The sequence below is a fragment of the Peromyscus maniculatus genome, chromosome 17 (genome assembly GCF_049852395.1).
Source record: "Peromyscus maniculatus bairdii isolate BWxNUB_F1_BW_parent chromosome 17, HU_Pman_BW_mat_3.1, whole genome shotgun sequence".
Classification (NCBI taxonomy): domain Eukaryota; kingdom Metazoa; phylum Chordata; class Mammalia; order Rodentia; family Cricetidae; genus Peromyscus; species Peromyscus maniculatus.
Window position 1 is genome coordinate 52,058,575 of NC_134868.1, and position 22,274 is coordinate 52,080,848.

Consider the following 22,274-nt stretch of genomic DNA (forward strand, 5'->3'; position numbering starts at 1 on the left):
GCCGCCGCCCTCCAGCCTGGCTCCGCCCCCAGCATGGGCCGCGGGGGCCCCCGGACCCGGCGGGGACAGTGGCGGCCCCGGCTCGCCGCCACCGCGGAAAGGGCACGCCCCGGCTTGCCGGGCGCGCTCGCCTCGGGGCGCTCGTCCTCAGCGCGTTCGCTGGGCTTCCCCGGGGCGAGCCGCGCCTGTCAGCGGGGAGACGGCGTGAGGCGGGACCTCCGGGGCAACAAGGCGCCTCCTGATTGGCCGGCCTATGGCCGTAACACGCGCTCTGATTGGCCCGGACCCGGCTGTCGTCACGACGCAGGCTCGGCTGGGGATGTTGGCTGTGGTTGAGCCCCGGGAAGGTTTAGAAGGTGGGTTGGGGCCTATAGGCGGACGTTCAGCCTTGGGCCGGCCTGAAGAGAGCGGCGTGGACGGGACCCGAGGATGCTCCCTGCGAGACACGCGTGAGCCGACTCGGGTCGTGGAGCGCAGGAAGAGCTCAGCGCCGCAGCTTACGGGCGGCTGCAGCCCCTTCGCGTGCCGGAGGGCCTCCCGTGTCCCCGAGTGCATAGGAAGCGCTCCCTCCCTCCCGCCCTGATCGTTGCAGAACGAGCCCCGGGTCCGTCTCCCGAAGCCTTCGTTCCCCTTTCCCAGGACTGTCTCCTCCCTTTATTAGACCCTTCCAGGTTCCACTCTTGCTTCGCTCTGCGGCTTCTTTCTCTGTAACTTATTTCTGCTGGGCTTTTTCCTACTAGTCTACGTCTCTCCTTTCCCCCCCAATGTATAGAAAAGCGCTTTCCTGGACGTGTAGAATCCATAAATTCTGTTCCCGCCCCAAACTAGAAAGGTTAAGAAGCAGTAAAAACTTATCCAGAGGTCTGGGCCCTTCTGCCCTCACTCGTGGAGACCAGGCAACCCTGGACTGGAAGGTATAGAAGAAAACAGGTCTGTGTACACATTCAAATTTGTTTAGGGTCAATTTTAAATTTGTGTGTGTGTGTGTGTGTGTGTGTGTGTGTGTGTGTGTGTGTGTGTGTGTGTGTGTGTGTGTGTAAATATGTTGATTTCTGTGAGCGACCCTGAGGGGATTACTGACTCTGTTGTCTCCCTTCCCAATCCGGACCACTGAATCGTCTTCCCACCACTTGTCTCTCCTTCCTGGTCCTTCCCTTCCCTTCATCTCTTGCCCCACCATCACCTCTCAAATGGGCTTAAGGCGTACAGATGACTCATGTCGTATGCACCCCATGTCAGAAACAGATGGACGTGTTTATGTGCATTCACAATGTTGGAATTTATTGAATTACAGTAAATTCCACAAGTACAGTGGTTTCACTGGCACCGAAGAGTCCCACTTTACTTGGTAGCTCTGACTAAGGCAAACACAGGTTCATTTACTGCAGTAGTAATTACTAATATTAACTGAGATCCACATACATCACTCAGTAAGTTTATCTCTCTATATGTTTGTGCGTGTGTGTGTGTGTTGCAGTGCCTACAAAGGGTTAAAAGGGGGCTAGGAATTTAAAAAGCCTTGGGAAGCCAAAGCTGAGAAACTGATAGGGATGCAAGAGTCTCTGTATTGATAACATATAAACCAGCTGCAGGGAAGAAGCTGCTGTTCTTGGGCCACTGTGGGTCACAAATTTGACAAAGTGTCCAATGTAATCCAGATGCAGAGGTGAAATGGCAGGACATAGTCCAGACACAGGAACTGTTAGGCAGATGGACAGCAGATCCACACTGGCAGATGAGCTGTTGATTGACCCCATCAAAAGCAGGGACTAAGCCAACCTGAAGGTCTGCATTTTGGCCAGTGGCATACACCAGATAGTTAGAGGACCCATTTGTGGGAGCATTGACATCACAGTGTTAGATGTCAGCCTTTGTTGACAGAGAAACAAGATTTCTGATACAGTATTGTGCCTGAGGCTCTCTCTTCCCAACCATAAAGTTTCCATTTCCAGGAATCTCACTAGAAATTTCTTTTATAGGGGAAAGACATGCATTAAACCCTTTGTGTAGCCTCGGTGGCTTTTTACCTTGTAAGATCCTGGCTATCTCTGTAGTCCCAAATCGATACAGTCTAGAGCTCTTGATCAGGTTTGTTTTTGTGGCAGCAGAGAAATCTCAAACTGCACAGACAGAATTAGTAGTTGAAGAAAGGTGACTATTTAGGGGTGAGGAAACATGCACACAGCAGACATACAGAAAAAAAAAAAAGACCCTCTACGAAGCAGAGCAGACTCAACAACAACAACAAAAATCTAATCTCTTCTTGGGGCTGGGGATTTTTAAGCCTCTAAAGAGTCTTCTTCCTCTAATTTAGGGTTGGTTGGTCAGTTTGAAGAAATACAAGAAGTTTGATTGGCCATCCACTGTTCAACTGTTGTGTAACATGTCATCAAGCCTTGAACTTGTTGAACTAGTCCATCAGCAAGGGGCCTGCTGGGTGGAGGACAAAAGCCAATAAGGCTTTGGTTTTAGGCTTCCAGGCTTTTGTCTCCAGTCAGGAGGGCCAGGAAGAAGCCAGCCATCTTAGAAATTCTCTACCTTTAATGCCTAGCCATGGCCCCTCTCCCTATCTGTCTACCAGGGCAACTGTCTAATTCCTAGTTTCTCAAGTGAGCTACTGTTTCTGTTTCCTCATCACTAAGAGGGTAAAAAATTTTCTCTCATGAGCCTGACACCTTCCTGTTATCACTTAAGAACACAGTATTTCAAAGTGGACTCAAGGAGGAAACTCCAGGACATTTGGAGAGGGAAAGAAAGGTAGGCAAACAAGATGTTTTTTGAGTTAGGGGTCAAGAAAACAGGCATGCTTCATCAGGAATTCCTCAAGCAATGAAACTGGGGGTGGTGTTGCTAGAAAGGGTCTTCAGGAAGTGAGAAGACCTGGAGTGTCAGAGCACGAAAATTTAGGAGTTTGGCTTTTGTCTTAAAAAAGGAAGCAGAGGGAAGAGAAAATGTTGTGGTTTCAAGTGGGCAGGCTTAGCAGTGAGGGGCTATAAACAGTTAAGGGAAGGACTTGTAAGGTGCTAGTACATGTTTTGAGGCGTATCATTTCTTTCCCCCTTCTGGCTTCAAGCTATCTTTCCAAGACTGTAAAACAGTACTTTCTACTCATCACAGTAGGTCTTTGGCTTTGCCTGGCCAAGGGTGGCTCCTGCTGTCTACATCACAATATGTTATCAACCACTGACCATTTGCGAAGGGGGTTAGTGACCATTAACCATGCTGCTCGTGTCATTACCACACTGATATTTTATATGTCCCAGATGGGTCTCCAGACATGGAAGGCACCTGCTGTCTGCATCAAAAAGGATGTGGAGCACGCCATTTTTACTAGAGGAAGTGCACATAGATGTGTGCATTATGTCACCAATAAAGCCTGGAAAGCAGCTGACTACCAATGGCCCTTTTGATTCCCCTTCTCACTACCTAGCATCCCCTATCACCAACACTTGAACTTTTTTGAGTAGTGTTGTCATAGCAACTTTTGTGACTTTTCAAAGATGTATGATGAAACTGCCTAACTCAGTGAATAGTTTCTAAATATCCCAAGCATAGTATTTACAGGATCATACTTGAGTACACGTTTTTTTCCTGAATGTCTGTTTTTGTTAATGTAACAGCACCAAAATTACCTCATCTTGAAGAAGCTATGAGTTCCTGACTTTTTGGTGCAGTATGATAAAAGAATGGTCACATTATTTAAAAAGGCTACTAAAATGCTCTTTTTTTTTTCCTCCTAAATCTGAATCTATATCTGAATGAGACCAGATTTTATTCATTGGCTTCAATCAGCTGTTGCGGAATACACAACCCTCACTTCAAAGGGAATGAGAGATCATTTATTCTAGAGCCAAATAAGAGGGACCATGGGAGGGAACACAGATTTGGGTTACTACCAAATACCATTCTTCAACATGGTAACAGTTTCATGATGTTTTAAAAGTAACTCAACAAAGGAAGTGATCAGTCAAGTTACTTTTCAGATATTTTGGTGGATGTGGACGCATCAAATAGGATACAGTGAAATGGGTAATTCTGCTATAGGCTTCAGATGTTATGACATTTGTAGCCTTTGGGTTATGGAAGCTACAGGTCATGATTGTACATTACAGAAGTATTTACCTAATAATCATGTGGATGTTAGGTCATACAGGTGGGCAATAAATGGCTATTTAGAGAGCTAAGGATAACTCAAGATAATTGGACTCTAGACTTGCAGCATTCCACTCTCCACAATTCAAATAAGTTCTAATCAGTCAGTCAACCTTGTTTAACATAATATGTTCCCCTCCCAGTGTCATCTTTTACACTTGGCAGTAGGGAGATTAGCAGAAATAAAAACGTGAGCAGAACCATCCTTCTTACTAATTTTTTATTGTTTTAAAAATATAGTGTGTGCTATTTAAAGTGTAAAAGGTTTATTTCTAAAGTATAAAAGGTATATTTCTAAAAGAATTAATAAATGACATGATGGAGGAACCCATTTGGGAGGTTCTCTTGTTTTGAGATAGTCTCACTGTGGTTCCCAGGATGGTCTCATACTGCTGAGTTCAAGCAGTCCTCTCAAGTTCTAGGACTATAGGCCTATACTAGTGTGTCTGACTCAGGAAGTCAGTTTTTTAATGAAGCTGTGCTGTGGGATGGTCTTCCTGTATGCTGTGAATATGTTTTAGTACCATTGCTGAATAAAGAAACTGCTTTGGCCTATAGCAAAGCAGGATGGAGCCAGGCAGGAAATCCAAGTAGAGATACAGGAAGAAGAAGGGCAGAGTCAGGGCAGACGCCATCGAGCCACTAGGGCAACAAGATGTACTAGAGAACAGGTTAACACCATGAAGCCATATGGCAAAAAAAGATTAATAGAAATGGCTTAATTTAAGTTGTAAGAGCTAGTTAGTAATAAGCCTGAGCATTGGGCCAAATGGTTTGTAATTCATATTAAGTCTCTGAGGGATTATTTTAAAAGCGGCTGCAGGAACAGGCAGGTCAAAAAAGCCTCCATTTACAAAGCTGGCATGTAAAATGCAAGACAAAGGGAGAGAAATAAGTCTTTCATGAAGTCCTCAAGTCTGTATTCCTGGCAGGAGCCCTAACAACACAAGGAACAAGGCTACTTAATCATGTCAACTGTGGAACCCACCCCTCCAGTTATACAAACCAAAAAAATGTTTATTACGGTATTTGTTCACTTTGCATTAATTTGACAAAATACCTGACAGAAACAAGTGAGTATTTTGGTTCCTGGTCTCAGAGGGTTTCAGGCCATGGTTTTAGGGAAGACTAGGCTGTCACATCTGAGGAAACAGAGAGCAAGGCCAGAACCAGGGCAAGGCCATCGTCTTCAAAGGGCTCTCCATATTGATACACTTCTGGCAAAAGGTTCAGGAGCATCCCAGAATAGCACCACCACTGCAAACATGACCCTGTGGGGATATTCAGATTTAGGCCATACCAGTTACTAATCCCTGTTTGAGGTAGGCTTTCGATTATCACTTATCCTGCCATCCATGTTAAAACCTCCAGGTAACTATTCCCCTGATTCATTACCTGTCGATATCCAAACAGGCACTAGAGACAATGATTAGTACTTAGATTTCTGATGCTGATCTAGAGTCTGGCAACAGATTTCTAAGAAGTAAGGTGGATAAGGTCTGTCTGCTTGGTGGAACATAATGTCCATAGTAAGAGACAGACAGTTGAAACTACTTACAAGAGCCAGTGATTTAAAACAGAAAGATGTGTACAGTAGAGTGAGTTATACAGTGGCATCTTTAAACGCTAATACTAAAGGATGCTCAGGATAGGACACTGAAGTTAGGAATGTGATGGTCACGTAAAGATGAAAGACCCGCACTCCCAAGTGATGAATCAGCAAATGATGAAGTCTTGAGGAGATAAGGAGGTCAGTGCTCACATGCTCAACTCTTCACCCCACCCTCTACCCATCAGCATGCGCTACTGATTTCGACATCACAGTACACCCGATCCATCCCTATCTCAGTGACACACTTCCCAGAGACCAGTTGGTCCTTATCTGTGTGATTATAACCACCTCTGAACTAGTGTCCTTGGGCCCACCCATATGTCTGTTGTACTCTATTCACTAAACCCTCTATAGAGTAGCTGGTGGGGGCCAACTTGTGCTTTCCCAAATGCATGTAAAATTCTCCCTCCTGAACCTTGGAAAGTGGTCTTGCTGTATAGAATGTCTTCATAGAGGTAGCCAAGTTAAAAGGAAGTGATCAGGGTGGATCTCAGCCACTTTAACAACAAAACTTTGGGATACAGACTTTCAAAGTAGGTGGCCTCGAAAAGAGACACAGAACAAAGCCACCTGTCAGCCAAAGAGATACACCAGGAACAAGCCCTCCCCTGCCAGTCCTCGGAACTCTATCCTGCCAGAGTCTCGCTTTCCATCCTCTACTCCCAAGATGGTGACAGTAGACCTCTGTTGTTCGAGCCCCAATAGGTGGTGCTCGGTTACCTACCCCTAGCCAACAAATACAGGAGGCACAGATCCTTGTGTTACTTCTCTGCTGGAAATGCTCCTGCCTCAGTAAAATCTCAAAGTCCTATCTCGGGTCTGCAATGCTGTGTTCTGAACCACCTCTATAGCTGCATGGGCATCGATCTGTCAGATTCAGGTGCATAGCATCCCAACATTCATGACTGAGCCACTCTCCACCCTCGAAGTCCCGGGAGTCTATTCCCTAGGAAGATGAAGGTGTATGCAGGGCATGCATGATAAGGGGCAAATGTATGCCACAATGTGTGTGTAGGGGTCAGAGGACAACTTCATGGAGTCAGGTCTCTCCCATCTTCACATGACTTTCATGAACTTTTACTTGCTGAGCCATCTTCCCATTGTAGAACTAGAATTTATGAAGCAGAGTATCATGTTTATACCTTCAGGATTCTTGAAACTTAAAAAAAAATCAAAATTTCACTTGTTTAAACCTATTCTAGGTTTTCGTTTGCTTCTGCCAAACCTAGTACCATTATAAACCCCCTTGTGCTTCTGTCTTAGTACATTATTTCTGTGTGACATGATGGCTAGAATGGAGGATCCCAGTGAGGAGCTTTGTTTTGCTCTTGCTGTCTTTCTACAGCCTGGACCAGTGCACATCAGGTAAGCCCATAAATACTCCTTGACTAAACTGAAGAGGAAATCTGCACTCTAGGAAGACACACTTTCCTGGGAGTTACTTAGGCACTTGGCAAACAGCTTTATCTTCTGGGAATGAAGTTCCTGGCAGAAGTTGACTCAGTCTGACAGGTCAGTAGCTACACAGCTAAGATGCTAATCCCCACTTGTGAGATATTTATGCAGTATTTTTTTCTGCCCGTGTGTCTTTGGAAGGCATTCGACAGGCCCTGCCAACAAGGCCGTACCACAGTCAGCCTGTTCTAGAGAATCACTCCTCTCCCTCCAGGTAACTGGATCCAAGGTGATTAAGTCCTGGACCAGCTGAGACACTGTTGGTGGCCATACACAGCTAAGCGCTGGATTTCAGTAGTGGTGTGACTCCAAGTCATGAACCCAAACTACAAATGCCATGGATGGCCAGAATAGATGAGCTTGGAGAGAGAAACAGCTTGTGTACCTGTCAGGAAGGACAAAGTCAGATGCTCTGAGGCATCCTGCTGACCAATGATGTTCCATGACAGTTCCTGATTCTTATAAAGAGTGGCCTTTTCCTGTTGTATTAGAGTGGGCTTAAGATCTTTGCACAGAAGCAATCTCTAGCTAAGACAAGGTCCTTAGGATACCACTCAGTTCTCTCCAGCGTGGCGCCACCTGTCTGAGATCTCATCCCTTGCTGGCTTTCCAATGTTGATGCTTTACACAAACTGTTTTTCATTCTCTAGAAAAACATCACGCTGTTTCAGTTTGTAGTATTTTGAGGAGCATTTACCAATCAACCCCACAGCTCCCCAGAGTTTTAAGTGAGAGCAGCAAGAAATATTAAAAGGATTTAGTGTGTGGAGATAAACAGAAAATACAGGATAACCTCGAGAGCCTGGAACCTATTCTAATGGGCCCTGACTGTCTCTGCCCTGGGGTATTTATAGAGACACCAAGTGGTGGAGCAAAAGACCTCCTCCCAGCACAGCCAAGTGCAGACCATCTCAGACACCTGCACTCAGGCCCGTGGTCCTGATCATCCTCTATGCAGACCTGCTGGGTAAAGCCACTAGGAACCTGAAAATGGGCTCCCACAGTATTTGAATACATGCTGTCATGTTAATCACACAGATGGGAGAAGAAAGACCACTGGCCCAAGTGGGGGCAAATAAAATTAAAGCAAGCTATTTTTATTCCTGTACTCAGGCTGTCTCCCACTAAGGCTGGGTTCAAGAGGTCAGCATTGGATGTGAGGAAGATAAAGTTAAAAAGAAAAAATAAGGTTTAATAAAAACCTTAGGTCAGGATGCCTGAGCTATAAAAACCTTAGATTTTAATAGCTAATATAGATCTAGATAATATAATACTATATAACTAATATAATATAGAAAATAGGGGGGTTCCAAATGGGAGATTTGGCAGGCAAGTAAGCAGGGGTCACAGAAGCGGAACATAACAAGTTGGTTATAACAACCTTTTGAAATGAAGTCATGGTTGCACGGTGGTTCTAACAGTCTCTTGAAACAAAGGCATGGTTGCTGTCTCCAGAACAAGCAGGACAGAACTATTTGTAGTTAAGATGACAGGCGTGGCATAGCCCAATCCTTGAGAAACAGGTTTACTCATAAACAGAAATGGACCTAGTTTATCTTTACTACAACTTGGCTTTCAAGCCCAAGATGGAGGCAGGCTGGTTTAACAGTTTAACAGTTGCTGGTAAGCTCTTCCTTTCTAGCTTGTACACTGACACCTTCACACTATTTTTCTTCCTTCCAAGAGCATGCCCAGGCTTGTCTGCTCTGATTCCTCAGGCAGAAGCCTCTCTTCACAACACTGGCATGTCTCCACTAGGACTCATCATAACACACTGCAACTGATTGAGGAAAGGCTATGTTCATTCTTGGAAGTCTCCAGCTGTGGCTGCTCTCAGGCGCACCTGCTACTCAGGTGTTGTTGCCCAAGTCTAATTTTCAGCTGTAGGTTTTGATGCTCTGATAATAGATGCTGACTGATGTACGGATTAGTTCTCTTGAGTTGCTAACATTTATAAAAGAAATCTTCCTACCAGACATCAAAGCCTGGAACATTTAGAAAAATGTTTAATGTTTATAGCAGAATGCACCACTACTACTTATAACTTACACCATGTTCCTTCTCTAGTCTGGAGAATTGGCTCAGAGGTTAGGACCACTGGCTGCTCTTTCAGAAGACCCAGGTTCAATTCCCAGATCTCACATGGCAGCTCACAACCATCTGTAACTGTAGTTCCAGGAACTCTGACAACCCTTTTCTGAACTCCAAGGGCACTGGGCACACATAGACATACATGCAGGCAAAGCACTCATACATTAAAAAAAAATAGTTTTAAAAAGCCTTAGCAGCCACCCTATGTGTGATTCGGTGGCTGGCAGGGGCTGCCAACTCCTCTACAGAGCTGCCCATCTTCTGCAGCTGTGGCACCAGGCCTAGACTGACTCGACTTTGTTCCCCTTGGGTTGTGATGCTGGTGGCCCAGCTCAGAGTTTATTAAATCTTTCATCCATGACCTCTTTATACCCAGGGGGTTTTTACATGTCTTCAGGTATATAAGTACCTTAGTTTCTTTCCCCATTGCTGCAAAAAAGTACCCTACCAAAAGCAACTTAAGGGAGAAAAGGTTTGTTTAGTTTATAGTGCCACATACAGTCCACCACAGGTGGGGAGTCAAGGCAGCAGGAGCTTGAAGCAGCTGGTCACATTATGTCCACAGAGGAAAAGAGCAATGGGCACAGGCTTGCCAGTGTTCAGCTTGATATCACCAATTTATACACTAGCCGTCTTAATATGTGTGCTGGCTAGTTTTTGTCAACTTTACAGAAACTTAGTAAGATTGGGCTGTAGGCAAGCCTGTGAGGTATTTTCTTAATTAGTGATTGATGGGGGAGGGCCCAGTCCATTGTGGGTGGTGCCATCCCTGAGCTGGTGGTCCTGGCTTCTATAAGAAAGCAGGCTGAACAAGCTTTAGAGAGGAAGCCAGAAAGCAGCACTCCTCCACAGCCTCTGCATCAGCTCTTGCCTCTAGGATTCTGCTCTGTTTGAGTTCCCACCCTGACTTCCTTCGATGATGAAGAGTGATGGGGAAGTGTGAGACAAATAAACTCTTTCCTCCTCAGTCTACTTTTGGCTATGGCGTTTCATCACAGCAATAGTAATGGTAACTAAGACAATAGGTATTTAAAATAGGTACACAGATCAAATTTTTACTGACGATAAGTAATGAAGGATTTCATTTTAAAGCAATCCTTTCGAATCTCTGGTTACTCTTCAGATTGTATTGAGCTTTCAGTGTATGTGTGGTGGTGGGGACACGAATGCCCTGGCACACATGTGGAGGTCAGAGGGCAGCTTGCAGGAGTTGATTCTCTTCAATCATGAAGATCCTGGGGATCAAACTCAGGTTGTCAAGCTTGGTGACAGGCACCTCTTTTACCTGCTGTTCTATCTCACTGGCTCCAACTTAATGCATTTTAAAAATGATTCTTTGGTATGTGTTTAATTTCGTCATTGATTAAATATGTAAGCAAATGTGCTTATTTTTACATAATTAAATCCTGGCTGAATATTTGGTACTGCAGAATTAAAGGGTCATTTTAGTGTTTTCTCAAGTTGATCCATATTTTGATTTTATAATCAACACTGATGTTACCACTTCACATAAACACATTGTACAAAATGGCACAAGTATGTTTAGGGCCATTTCAGAAAGTGTTGAAAATTTTGTCCTATTTTGAAGCCAAAATTCATTTAACAATGTTTTTCGAAACTCAATTCAGCAATTCAAACAGCAATTCTTAAAATCAAACATTCTAACACAATAGGATCAAAGACCTACTAATTTGATAGATGCTGAGGAATGATGATAGGAAAAGATTAAAAGCCTTTGTTTTCCATAATGAAATCGGTATGTTTCTATGAGGGCAGGAAACTTTACATGCCCAGTGAAAGCACTGTGGTCCATCACAGGCAATAGTCTTGTATCTGAGCCGAACTGATTTAGTGCTCCTTGTTATGGTGTGGTCAGCGTGTGCAGTGAAAAGGGCACACATTCAGAAATTGGCCTGCAGTGAAATCGGCATGACACAAAGAGCCGGTATTGTGAAAAATGCCTTGGGCTCACTACACACTTGATTTCAAGTTACCTTTCAGTCACCAGATTCAGAACCCATTTCATGATCGCACGCACATTCAGTTGCCAGCCACAGTTGATGAAGCCGTGGTCTCACTCTGATCCCATCCTAAACCCCCTGCTCCCCTTTGTATAGGACAGTCCCACACTCTCCAGGGTACCCAGGCCTTTGTCAGTCCCAGCTTGAGCTGGTGCTGCAGGCCAAAGCCATCATGTCCTTCAGGAAGCTCTCACCATATTTGCAAGGAATGGTCCAGGACCCAGTCATGAAGCCTTCACTAGCTCTTTAAAATCATAATCAAGTACTTTCCCATTTTTTTCACTTCACTGTAGCTTTGGCTAGATACTTGGTATTTTTTTTTTATTATCGTGTGTGTGTGTGTGTGTGTGTGTGTGTGTGTGTGTGTGTGTGTGTGTGTGTGTGTTGTGTATGATGTGTGCCACAGAGTGCATGTGAAGGTCAGAAAAAAAAAACTGTGGAATCCATTCTCTTCAGTTCCACCTTTAAGTAGGTACTGGGGATTGAACCCAGATCACCAGGCTTGAGCAGCAAGCACTTTACCCACTAAACCATCTCACTGGCCCCTTGTTATTTTTGTAGTATGACCTTTAATTCTAGACAGAGTTGTCAATTCAGTATTCAGTGACTTATAAATCACTGTGAAATTTCTGGACAATTTGAGAAATACTGTTTGTCTGATCTGCAATCTAATAATCCCTGCTGGTTAAGCTATTCTGTAGAAACAGACCTGTCTGGGTACTTGTCCTTCCCCAAGCCTTTCCTTTCCTCAAGGAAACCCCTGGGGACATTTGAATGAGTGGTGGCTGCTTTGACAGGATCAATCTCTAGAGAACCACGCTAAGCTTTTCCTCTGACAAGCGAGGCCAGTGGCTGCCCTGTTTGGTGCCATTCCTCTGCACATGCGCCCGCAGATGTGTCTCTGGCCTTGGCCTGGGGTATTTTACTCTTCATTTCCTGTGTGCTTCTTGATGGCTTCATCAGAGCAGCCGTGTCCCCTCTCTAGGTCAGACTCCAGCACCTCCAGCCAGCCTTTGCTATGTGTCAGTCAGAGGAACAGGAGCCTTCCTCTATTACTTTATACACCACATACTGTGATTTTGTGTTTCCAAAACTTAAAGACTGATTTTTTTGGGTGAATTTTTGTTCTCTCAAAACCCAGGCCAGACCAAATCTTTTATTTATTTTTATTTATTTATTTATTTACTTATTTATTTATTTATTTTTTTCCTGAACAGCATATTCCTTCCAGATTTTTCTGCTCTGGCAAGAGCTATATTTATTAGTTAACAGCATTGCTAGAAACACTCCTTTTAAATCTTTCCAAACCTGAATGTGCCCATGAGGTTCTAGCTATTAACCTCAAGCCTTCAGCAAAAGACCCATCATTCTCCTAGCATCATCTCACTTCAGACTCGTCATGTAGTGAGTTAAATTCTGTTTCCTGATCACTTTCATATTTTGTTGTTCATTCTCTCTTTGCCAGTGAAACCCAGCAGTGTGTGTGTGTGTGTGTGTGTGTGTGTGTGTGTGTGTTACCATGGAGCACACAGTACCAGGGTCACAATGGAGAAGAGAGAGGGTCCTCACCTGCACAGGCCCAGTGCCTTTGCCTTTCTTTTTCATTCAACAAACATGTCACTACTTAACTCGTTCACTGGCTGCAAGTAACAGAGAGGGAAGCAGCAACTACCTCGAGACTTTAAGAGATGAACAACAGTCGGGAAGAGAAAATGAATACAAATGTCAAAAACAGGAGCTAAAGAGATGGCTCAGCAGTTAAGAGACCCTGAGTTCAATTCCCAGTACCTACATGGCAGCTCACAACCATCTATAACTGTAGTTCGATGGGATCCAGTGTCCTCTTTTTGTGTGGAGACAGACATGCAGAGAAAATGCCCATATACATAAAATACATAATAAATCTTGAAAGCATCGTTTTCAAAAATAGGGCTTGCAGGTGATGACTTATACAGGTACTTGCTGTACAAGCCTGATGACCTGAGTTTGATCCCTGGGATCCACTTAGAAAGCTGAGTGCAGTGGCTCACATCTATAATCCTAGAGATGCGAGGGAGAGGCAGGAGAATTGCCCATGGGCTCACAGGCCAGCTAGCAAAGAATAAGCAATGAAGAAATAGAACAGGGGAGATAACCTCATCACAAGCTGGGGAGAGAGGATGAACTCCTGACCTCCACATGCATGCTTGGTCCATGCTTGCGCGCACACACACACACACACACACACACACACACACACACACCATACACATATAGAACCCACCACCTTTTTTTTTTTTTTTAAGATGACTAGGACCTGTGGTTAGTATTTTTGTTAGGGTAGAGCGCCACTGCATTTCTCAGGCTCACTTTGAATTTGGGACTCCTTGCCTCCCCAGGGATGAGCTTACAGGCATATACCACCAAGTACAGCTTGAGTTTTCATTCTTGCTTTAACCACAGTTGCCCTTGATTGAGATACAGAACCATGTGATGGGCATAAAGGGCACAAGTTCCAAGTTCCAGGAAGAACCGCTCTTTCCCATTAGAGAGCCCAGCAAAGCCTGCTGTGAGCAGAAGACCATGAGTGGTAAATCCAGCTTCTCCTTCCCCTTCATCCCCACCCCGTTCTCCCCAACTCTCTCCTTTCCTCGCTCAGCCTCTCCCTCTTCTCTTTCCCTGATGTCTCCCTGTTCTCTCTCCCACTTTCCTGTCCCACCCTTCTCCTTTCCTCTCTTCCTTGTCTCCTCTTCCCTCTCGCTTCTCCCATGTTTTCTCCTCTCCTAGCTACGCCACCTTACAGATCTACACAATTGCAGTGGGGACCCAGACAGCTAAAACTCCAGTGCAAAACTATTGTTATGACCAAAGGACCCTGGAAAAGGAGTCTTGGGAATCAGCAATGTGGGAGATTCCAAAAATAAAGGCCCCTCTCATTGTGCCTCCACATCCCACTGAGGGAGGTCTTCTGGAGTTGAAAGTATAGAATCGACCCAGAGGAGTATAGAAAAGCTTTAGGAAACTGGACAGCCTATAGAGGGAACAATCTCAATCTGTGGAAACAAACCACAGACTGCTTTAGGTCCTAGCACCATGAGTCTCACAAGGTAATGCTCAATTTGTCCAAGACAGAATGCAGAATTGTCTGACAAAACAAAACAAAGACAAGAAATAGTGACCACCAATGCCAACCAGGATATGGCTCAGACTCTGAAATTACCAGACAGTTGAAAGCATCTATTATAACCACAGCTAAAATAAAGGAAGAGATGAGGCTAGATTCCATTTTGTTTTTGTGGTACTAGGCACAAACTGGGTTTTTGAACCCAGGGCATCACATATGCCAGGCAACTGTTCTTCCACCGAGCTACGTACACCCTTAGCCCTAGAAATAGATTTCACCAGAGAATAGGAAGATGAAAAGGAACATACTCTACGACTGAAAGACTCAGCATAACCTGAGAAAGAAAAGTTTACCAGGCAGCTCAGAAATAGATGCAAATGCCAGAGAGACCACAGGAAAGGGTCCAACATGGAAGTGCAGACAAAAAGAATTTAAAGCAATAAGCATGGCCGAGGGGCAAAGTCATACATCAGTACAGTAGGGAGATGGCTGAGCAGGGGAAAGTTATTTGAGAAGTAATGCCATGCTTAGAATTAATAACTTGAGGAACACATAAACCCAAGTTAACCTCAATCAGGACGAACTTGAAAACTGCTAAGAAACCACATTGGTGAACTACCACAGGAAAGAGGAAGAGGAGGAGGACCAGATGAAAACAACCAATTACATGACAGAATATCAGAAAAGAAAGATTTGAGACTTTTCCTCAGAAAAGTTTAAGGACAGAAACTCAAACCAAGCCCCTGAAGCTCACCCCTCGGAAAACAATTTCCTATCATCCCCAAATTCTAGGTGCATTCAATTCTATGTCCTTCAGGTCATGTGATTATGGTGAGAGCTTGTCTGTGGGTTCCCAAGACCAGGAGACCCAGCATGAGAAAAAAGACTCCTTCTGAATAAAGGCAAAATGTAGTTCTGACAGGCGGATGCAGTGACTGAAGCCAGACACCTCAGCCCACAGTGCTTTAATATTAGACACCCCACCTCCAGAACTGTGTGCCCTCTTTATAAAGTCCAGTCTAGGGCATTCTGTCACATCATCCTAAAAACAATGAACCAATTCTAGTACGCTTTGCTACTGGATTTTAAAAACAAGAGTCTCAGTGTAGCCCAGGCAGACCTAGAACTCACTGTGTAGCCAAAGCTGTCCTCAAACTCATGCCAATCCTCCTGTCTCAGCCTCTCAGTTTGGCTGAGATTACAAGTGTGAGCCACGATACCTAGTTCCAAATTATTTTTTGGTGGAGGAGGGGTAAACTATCCGTAACATTTAAACAAATGATGTGTATGTATGTATGTATGTATGTATGTGTGTATGTATGTATGTATATGCACATGTGCATGTAGGTGCCTGGGCATGCTAGAAAAGGCTATTGGATCCCCTGGAGCTGGAGTTACAGAGAGTTGTGAGCTGCCAGACATGGGTGGTAGGAGTGGAATTCAGCTCTTCTGGAAGAACAGCAAATGTTCTGCTAAGTTACCTCTTCAGCCCACAAAATAATTGGAAATAGAAAGATGGGAGGGCATAGTGCTTGATTTCAAGACTTCTGCTAAATGAATGAAAATGAAGACATGACCATTCCAAGGGTATGCTAGTGGAGAAGGTTTTATTGTAGATATGAGGGAGAGAACAGCCAGAGGCATCTGGAAGAGTCCAAACAGAACATGGCCAGCACAATAGAGCAGACCATGAGAGGAGAGGGAAGGGCAAGAGAGGGGACCAGGAGCCAAGAGTGGAGAACCAAGAGGACAAGAAGAGAGGCCATGGCCAAAATGGCAGATTTTTATAAGAATCAGAAGCCGGGGGAAGGGAAGCAAAGCTCAGGATCTGGAGAGGTTTAGAGTTGGGGGTAGGGAAAAGAAGAGCAAAGAGGAGTCAGGACTCTGTAAAAGTACTCGTGATGCCGAGAAAGGCTGGGAGCCAGTATGCACTTCGGTATGTTAAATAAGTATCACTGTTAGCCATTTGTCCTGGGTTTCTTTGGGATCTGAGAATAAAGGTATAGTAAGACGGTGTAATTTTGGTGAAAGGGTTAAAAGATCATTAGAACAGAATGCTACTGAAATAGAGCCATGTTGAAATGATTAGTTAGTTGTGTGCAAAAGTATAAAGTAGTTTGGGAGAAAATTATGATGTTGTAATAATCAAGCATTCATATTGGAAATAATGAGTTTGACCTATGTCTCACACTTTATGCAACAACTAATTTAAAATGTATCATGGACCTATTGATGAATCAGCCTGCCTCATCTTAAGCTTAAAAGACATCTTATAGTAAGGACAAAATAGACTCATTCCTGTTTATGATGAAATCTCTGTTTCTCATGAACTGGGCAATGCCCTACCTATATTATCTTAAGTGCAAACTGTTTTGTACTGCCTATTCCAGGCAATGGCAACCATCTATATCTTTGTTCCAAATAACCATCTTGCAACCTTATCTTTGTTTCAAAAGGTTGTTATGACTGCTTGTAATGTCTACCTTGCTATGACCACCTTGCGATCATGTCTTTGTTTCAGGTCAAGGTCATCATGACCAACTTGTTACACTTATGTTCTGCTCCTGTAACCCCGACTATTTTGCCTGCCAAATCCTCCATTTGGAAACTCTCTACCCCTGAGCTATAAGAACATTGTCTTCCTCATGTGCAATGCTGAACTCTTTTTTTTAAAAATATTTATTTATTTATTATGCATACAGTGTTCTGCCTGCACCCCTGCAGGCCAGAAGAGGGCACCAGATTTCATTACAGATGGTTGTAAACCATCATGTGGTTGCTGGGAATTGAACTCAGGACCTCTGGAAGAACAACCAGTGCTCTTAACCTCTGAGCCATCTCTCTAGCCCAATGCTGAGCTCTTGAATCTTATGGGGAGGCAGCCCATGTATACAAATAAAAAAGCTTGCTTTAATTAATTGCTTGTTTTAATTAATTTGGCCTTGATGATTTGGGTCAGTGTTTTTTTTTTCCCTCTCATCTTTGGGATTAACATTATGGCTTATAAATGTTCGTGGAAGCTTTATAAGCATCTAATTCATCAATGCATGAGCAACTGTGACAAATCATAAAAAAGAATTCTGCTTTCAAAGCAAAACTCAGGGCTCATCTCAGAAGAATAAGAGACAGCTTATTATGAATCAAATATGAGTGACCATTGCCTGAGAATGGGATGCCTCCAGCATGTTGCAATGTGAGAGTGGTTACATGAACTTTTGTAGTTACAATAGTCATAATTAAGGAATTTCCAAATACATTAGTGGGAACATCAGATAAGTGGGTTTCAACAAAGCGGAGGAGTCTCTGCAATAGGGATTATCTGATGACATCTTTCCTTTGGGCTTGTCATAATTAATGGTTTGAGAAGTTAGTACATTTCAAAGAAAGGTATTAGGTCAGATGCAGCAGTGGGCAGTAAATGGATATTAAAAGAGCTAATGATAGTCCAAGATAAACCTGTCTCTAGTTCTGGATATCCTTAGCTTCAGGAAAGTCTCCTAGGATCTGATGAAGTTGAGGATGAGCATGCAGAAGAAGTCTTTGGGGTCAGAGAGGAAAGCCTCCAGATCTTGTTGGCATTATTAATCCTCTTGATCTTGTTTCCATTTTCTACCCTCCTTATCTGACATAATATTTAGAAGTAATGTATAACACGAGTATTATACCAATGTTGAAATTCTCAAGAACACAGTGTCACCTAAAGAAGTAAAGAGAGTAAATGAGGGAAACGAGCATTTTAACCAAGCAGGAATCAAATCAGACTCTTCAACCAAATTGGAGGGTGGTGAAAAATAGAAGTGCTAGAAATGAAAACCTCAATGAACCACATATGAAATAGTGAGAAGTATAATAGGGTCTACCAAACAGAAGAAAGAAGACTGTAGATTGGAGTTCAAGGTTGGTAAGTACTACATTCACATATGAAAGAAAAGAATAAATAAATAAAGGACCATAGCCACATTGTCCAAGAACTCTGAGATACAACAAAGAGACCAAACCTAAGAATCTATAAAGTAGAGGAAAGAGTTGAAGTAAACATTAAAGTAATAGCTTCTGTGGAATTATAGCAGAAATAATCCAAAACTTTGGAGAAAGGAATATAATTACAGCATTTAGAACCCCAAGTAGAAATTGCCAGAGAAGAACATTTCCAAAACATGTCAAGATGTCAAAAATACAAACAAAGAGATATTAAAAGCCATGAAGGAAAATACTAACTCTCCTACAAAGGTAAGAACAGCAGAATAATATCAGATCTGTCATCAACCTTCAAAGTCAAGGAATGAAACCTTAAGACTAAACAACTGCCAACAACATGGCTATATCCATCAAAGCTATTTCTCAAAATTGATGGGGATGGCTAGGGAAATGGCTCTGTGGCTAAAGGCCCTGACTGCTGGGGCTGGTGACCTGATTTTGATTCACAGGATACACTTGTGGAAAGACAGACTACCACAGGTTGTCCTCTGATTTCCACATGAGTACCATGGGATGTGTGGTACATTAGGTAAATTTAAAGAAGAAGAAAAAGGAAGAAGAAGAGGAGGAGGAGAAGGAAGAAGAGGAGGAGAAATACAAATGGTCAATAAACATTTTTAAATGTCCAACTTCACTAGTCATCAGAGAAATGCAAGTTAACACTACCTTGAAATTTGACCTCACCCCAGTCAGAAAATAAAATCCTACCAAAAAAAGGGGGGGGGGAGCAAAGGCTGGTGAGGATTTGGGGAAAGACAAACACTCACTCACTGTCGGTGGGAATGTAAACTGATGCAGCCACTATGGAAATCAGTGTACAAGTTTCTCAAAGAGCGAATTATAGGACTACCGTATGGCCTAGTTATCACTTCTGGATATTTACCCAAAGTCTATACTATATTCCATCTTTCTGTGTTCTTTGATGTTCTGTTCACAATAGCTAGGAAGTGCTATTAGCCTACAAATCTATTCACTGATGAGTGGGTAATGATAATATGGTACATATACATAATGGAATTCTATTAATCACTAAAGAAAAATGAAGTTATGAAAATGAATGGACCTAGAAAATAGACCAAGTGATGAACCTAGAAATACAAAATATTGTTCTCTTTCATATGAAGATACTTTGAAATTTATGTGTTTAAGTTGGAATGAGTACTTGTAAAGGACAGGAAGCAAGAAAGGATCCTTGAGATGCTGAGAGGAGTTTCTGGGAGCTGGGGGGGGGGAGCAAACATACATATGATGTGAAAGGAGAGTTGGAGAGAGCAGAGGGGTTTAAATGGGTATGGGGGAGAGGGATGGTGAAAGTTGGGGTGAGGGTCAAACAAAACTAAAAATGGATGAAAAGCCCATATGAAAATCTGCTACTATATAAACTAGAATATATAATTTTTTTTTTAAAGTTTGAGTGGAGATGCTCTAACATGACTTGATAATACAGCTCCCAGAAGACATTTTTTAAAAAATAAAAATCCCAGTGCTGCCAGATGTGGGCTACTTCCCTATGAGTTGTTAGCCAGAGAACCCCAGAGGCTTCTAAAACAATATAGGCTCTCACCATTGGTTTGTTACTCACTAGAACTAGATGGTAAGACCATATTGCTGAAGATAACATATACTTTGGATATAGGACACAGAGAAATCAACCTAGAACCTAGTTGAAAACTTTGTTCCTGCTAGCTAGAATTCACAGGGCCAGAAGGTTCTATGTGGGCTGCTGGGGAGAAAAATCATCACTGGTCTTTCCCAGCTGTTTAACCTTTGTGCTACCATATGGACTTGTCAGACAAGATGTACCCACTGGTCCAGCAGTGACAAGAGTGTTTTGGTGTTAACCAACTGCTGTGATAAAGAATGGAATCTGGGCTGGTTGGTGGTTTGAGTGAGAATGACTCCCATAGGCTCAAATATTTGAATGTTTGGTTCCCAGTTGGTGGAACTGTCTGGGAAGCATTAGGAAGTATGTTGTTGAAGGAGGTATGTCACTGGGGTGGGCTCTGAGGTTTCAAAAGCCCATACCATTCCCTGCTAGCTTTTTTTCTGCCTCCTACTTTTGGATCGGGATATAAACTTAGCAAATACTGCTTCAGCACCATGCCTGCCTGCCTGCCTGCCTGCCATGTTCCCAGCCATAAGACTCACTCTCTAGAACCATGAGCCCCAATAAATCCTTTCCTCTTCGAGTTGCCTTGGTCATGGTGCTCTGTCACAGCAGTAGAGCAGTAATGAAGACAGCTGGAGAGATGGCTCAGCAGTGAAGTGTGCATACTGTTATTGCAAAGGACGTGGGTTCAGTTCCCAGCATGCATATCAAGCAGCTTACAACTGCCTAAGACTTCAGCTTCTGAGGCATCCAATGCCTCTGTGGTTTCTGCAGGCACCAGCACTGCTGCACATATCCCCAGTATATACACACAATTAAAAAGAACACATCTTCTAAAAACGAGAATAGATTCTAGCATTAAGTGGAAACATGAGATTGTCTTCCCCTTAAGAGTTAATCCACTTGGGCAGGTCCATGACTTTGACAAGAGATCACCGCCCCCCCCCCCCAGGAAGGCAGGACCACGCCTAGGAAGGTGGGCTCACCTTAAGCCATGCTCAGTAGACAGGCATAATAACTGTTTCTTTACTGAGATAATGTACCTTTCCTTCCCAGAATTCTCATCTCTTAGTGCAGTACCTTGAGGTTGGCTGGTCTGCCCATCTTCCTGAGTTAGGAGTAACTATTTCTGTTTTCTTCTTGTCTTTTACATTCAGATGCTGACCACAGTCTGGTTTTTATTTTGTACATTGGACGCTGGACTTCCTTACTTTTCCTGAAGCTCCCTGGTCCCCATCATGTGGGTGACCATGGTGGATGGCTCTTGTGTGTGGATGACCTCTGCATCAGTTTGCTTCAAAGGACATGGTTTTTTTCCTTTTTTTTTCCTTCACTCTCCTTTTCTGCGCGCAGCTGCTGAGATTTACTACTTTTCTGCTCTGGAATTTTTCTTTTAAATCCAAATAAAATTATTCTCAGGTTTCTGTTTGGGTCTATTCTTAAATTCTTTTATTAATGAGATGGAGAACCTCAAGAGGGGACCCCAATTTCCCCAGTATCACCCCCATTTTCCAATGGGATTTGAGGCCCTCCCGGCAGAGGAGAGCACAGACTAGTACTGGTGAAAAGCCTTTGGCTGGGAGGAGGAGGCTGTCCTGCTGATATTTTGCTAAATGAACAGACAACTGCTGCCTGAATGCATTTATAGCCACAAACTAGTGCTGCTGTCCGCCTCTGTCACAGAAGCTTTTTGCAGAGGGCAGAAGTTAATGCAGAGACTCAAAGACAGCTGGCCAAAGGGCTGAGATAAATGACTGTTGAATGTTCAGCCCCACACAAGACATCTATGTCACTCCTGCCCAGGCCCAGGGAACATCACAGGAGGCAGAAAGATTGTGAAAGCCACAAAATGGAGAAAACTCCAGGGGAATGTTGTATTCTGGATATGGCATGGCTGTCATCATCACAAATACACACCATCTGTGATCACCTGAATATGACTCGTGTGTGCATGCACATACATGTATATACAGATGAACACACACAAGTTAGCAGTCCTGGAGACGATTCTGGTTATTGGCAAATATAACTGATTTGTTCAGAGTCAAATCTTAATTTTAACAAGCACTTAGGAATTGCTTTTTTTTCCCCCAAAAAAAGCTTCAACTTCTCACTTGGTTTCACAAGGTAGGATAAAAACCCAGCATCTCTGCCTTTATTTTATGTCTGGCTCCTTTCTTTTGATCCATTACTTAACTATCAAAATTTTTCTCATTGGTTAAGACTGACAGGACAGAGATAAGCTATCTGATT

At 43.4% G+C, this 22,274-nt stretch overlaps 1 long non-coding RNA gene across 1 annotated transcript; it reads left to right on the plus strand.

Moving 5' to 3' along the window:
- Positions 1-2,185: 2,185 nt before the first annotated feature.
- On the plus strand, positions 2,186-21,445 carry LOC143269072 (uncharacterized). Its single transcript, XR_013045413.1, has 2 exons — positions 2,186-7,129; positions 21,179-21,445. It is a non-coding gene; the product is annotated as an uncharacterized LOC143269072 (long non-coding RNA).
- Positions 21,446-22,274: the final 829 nt, after the last annotated feature.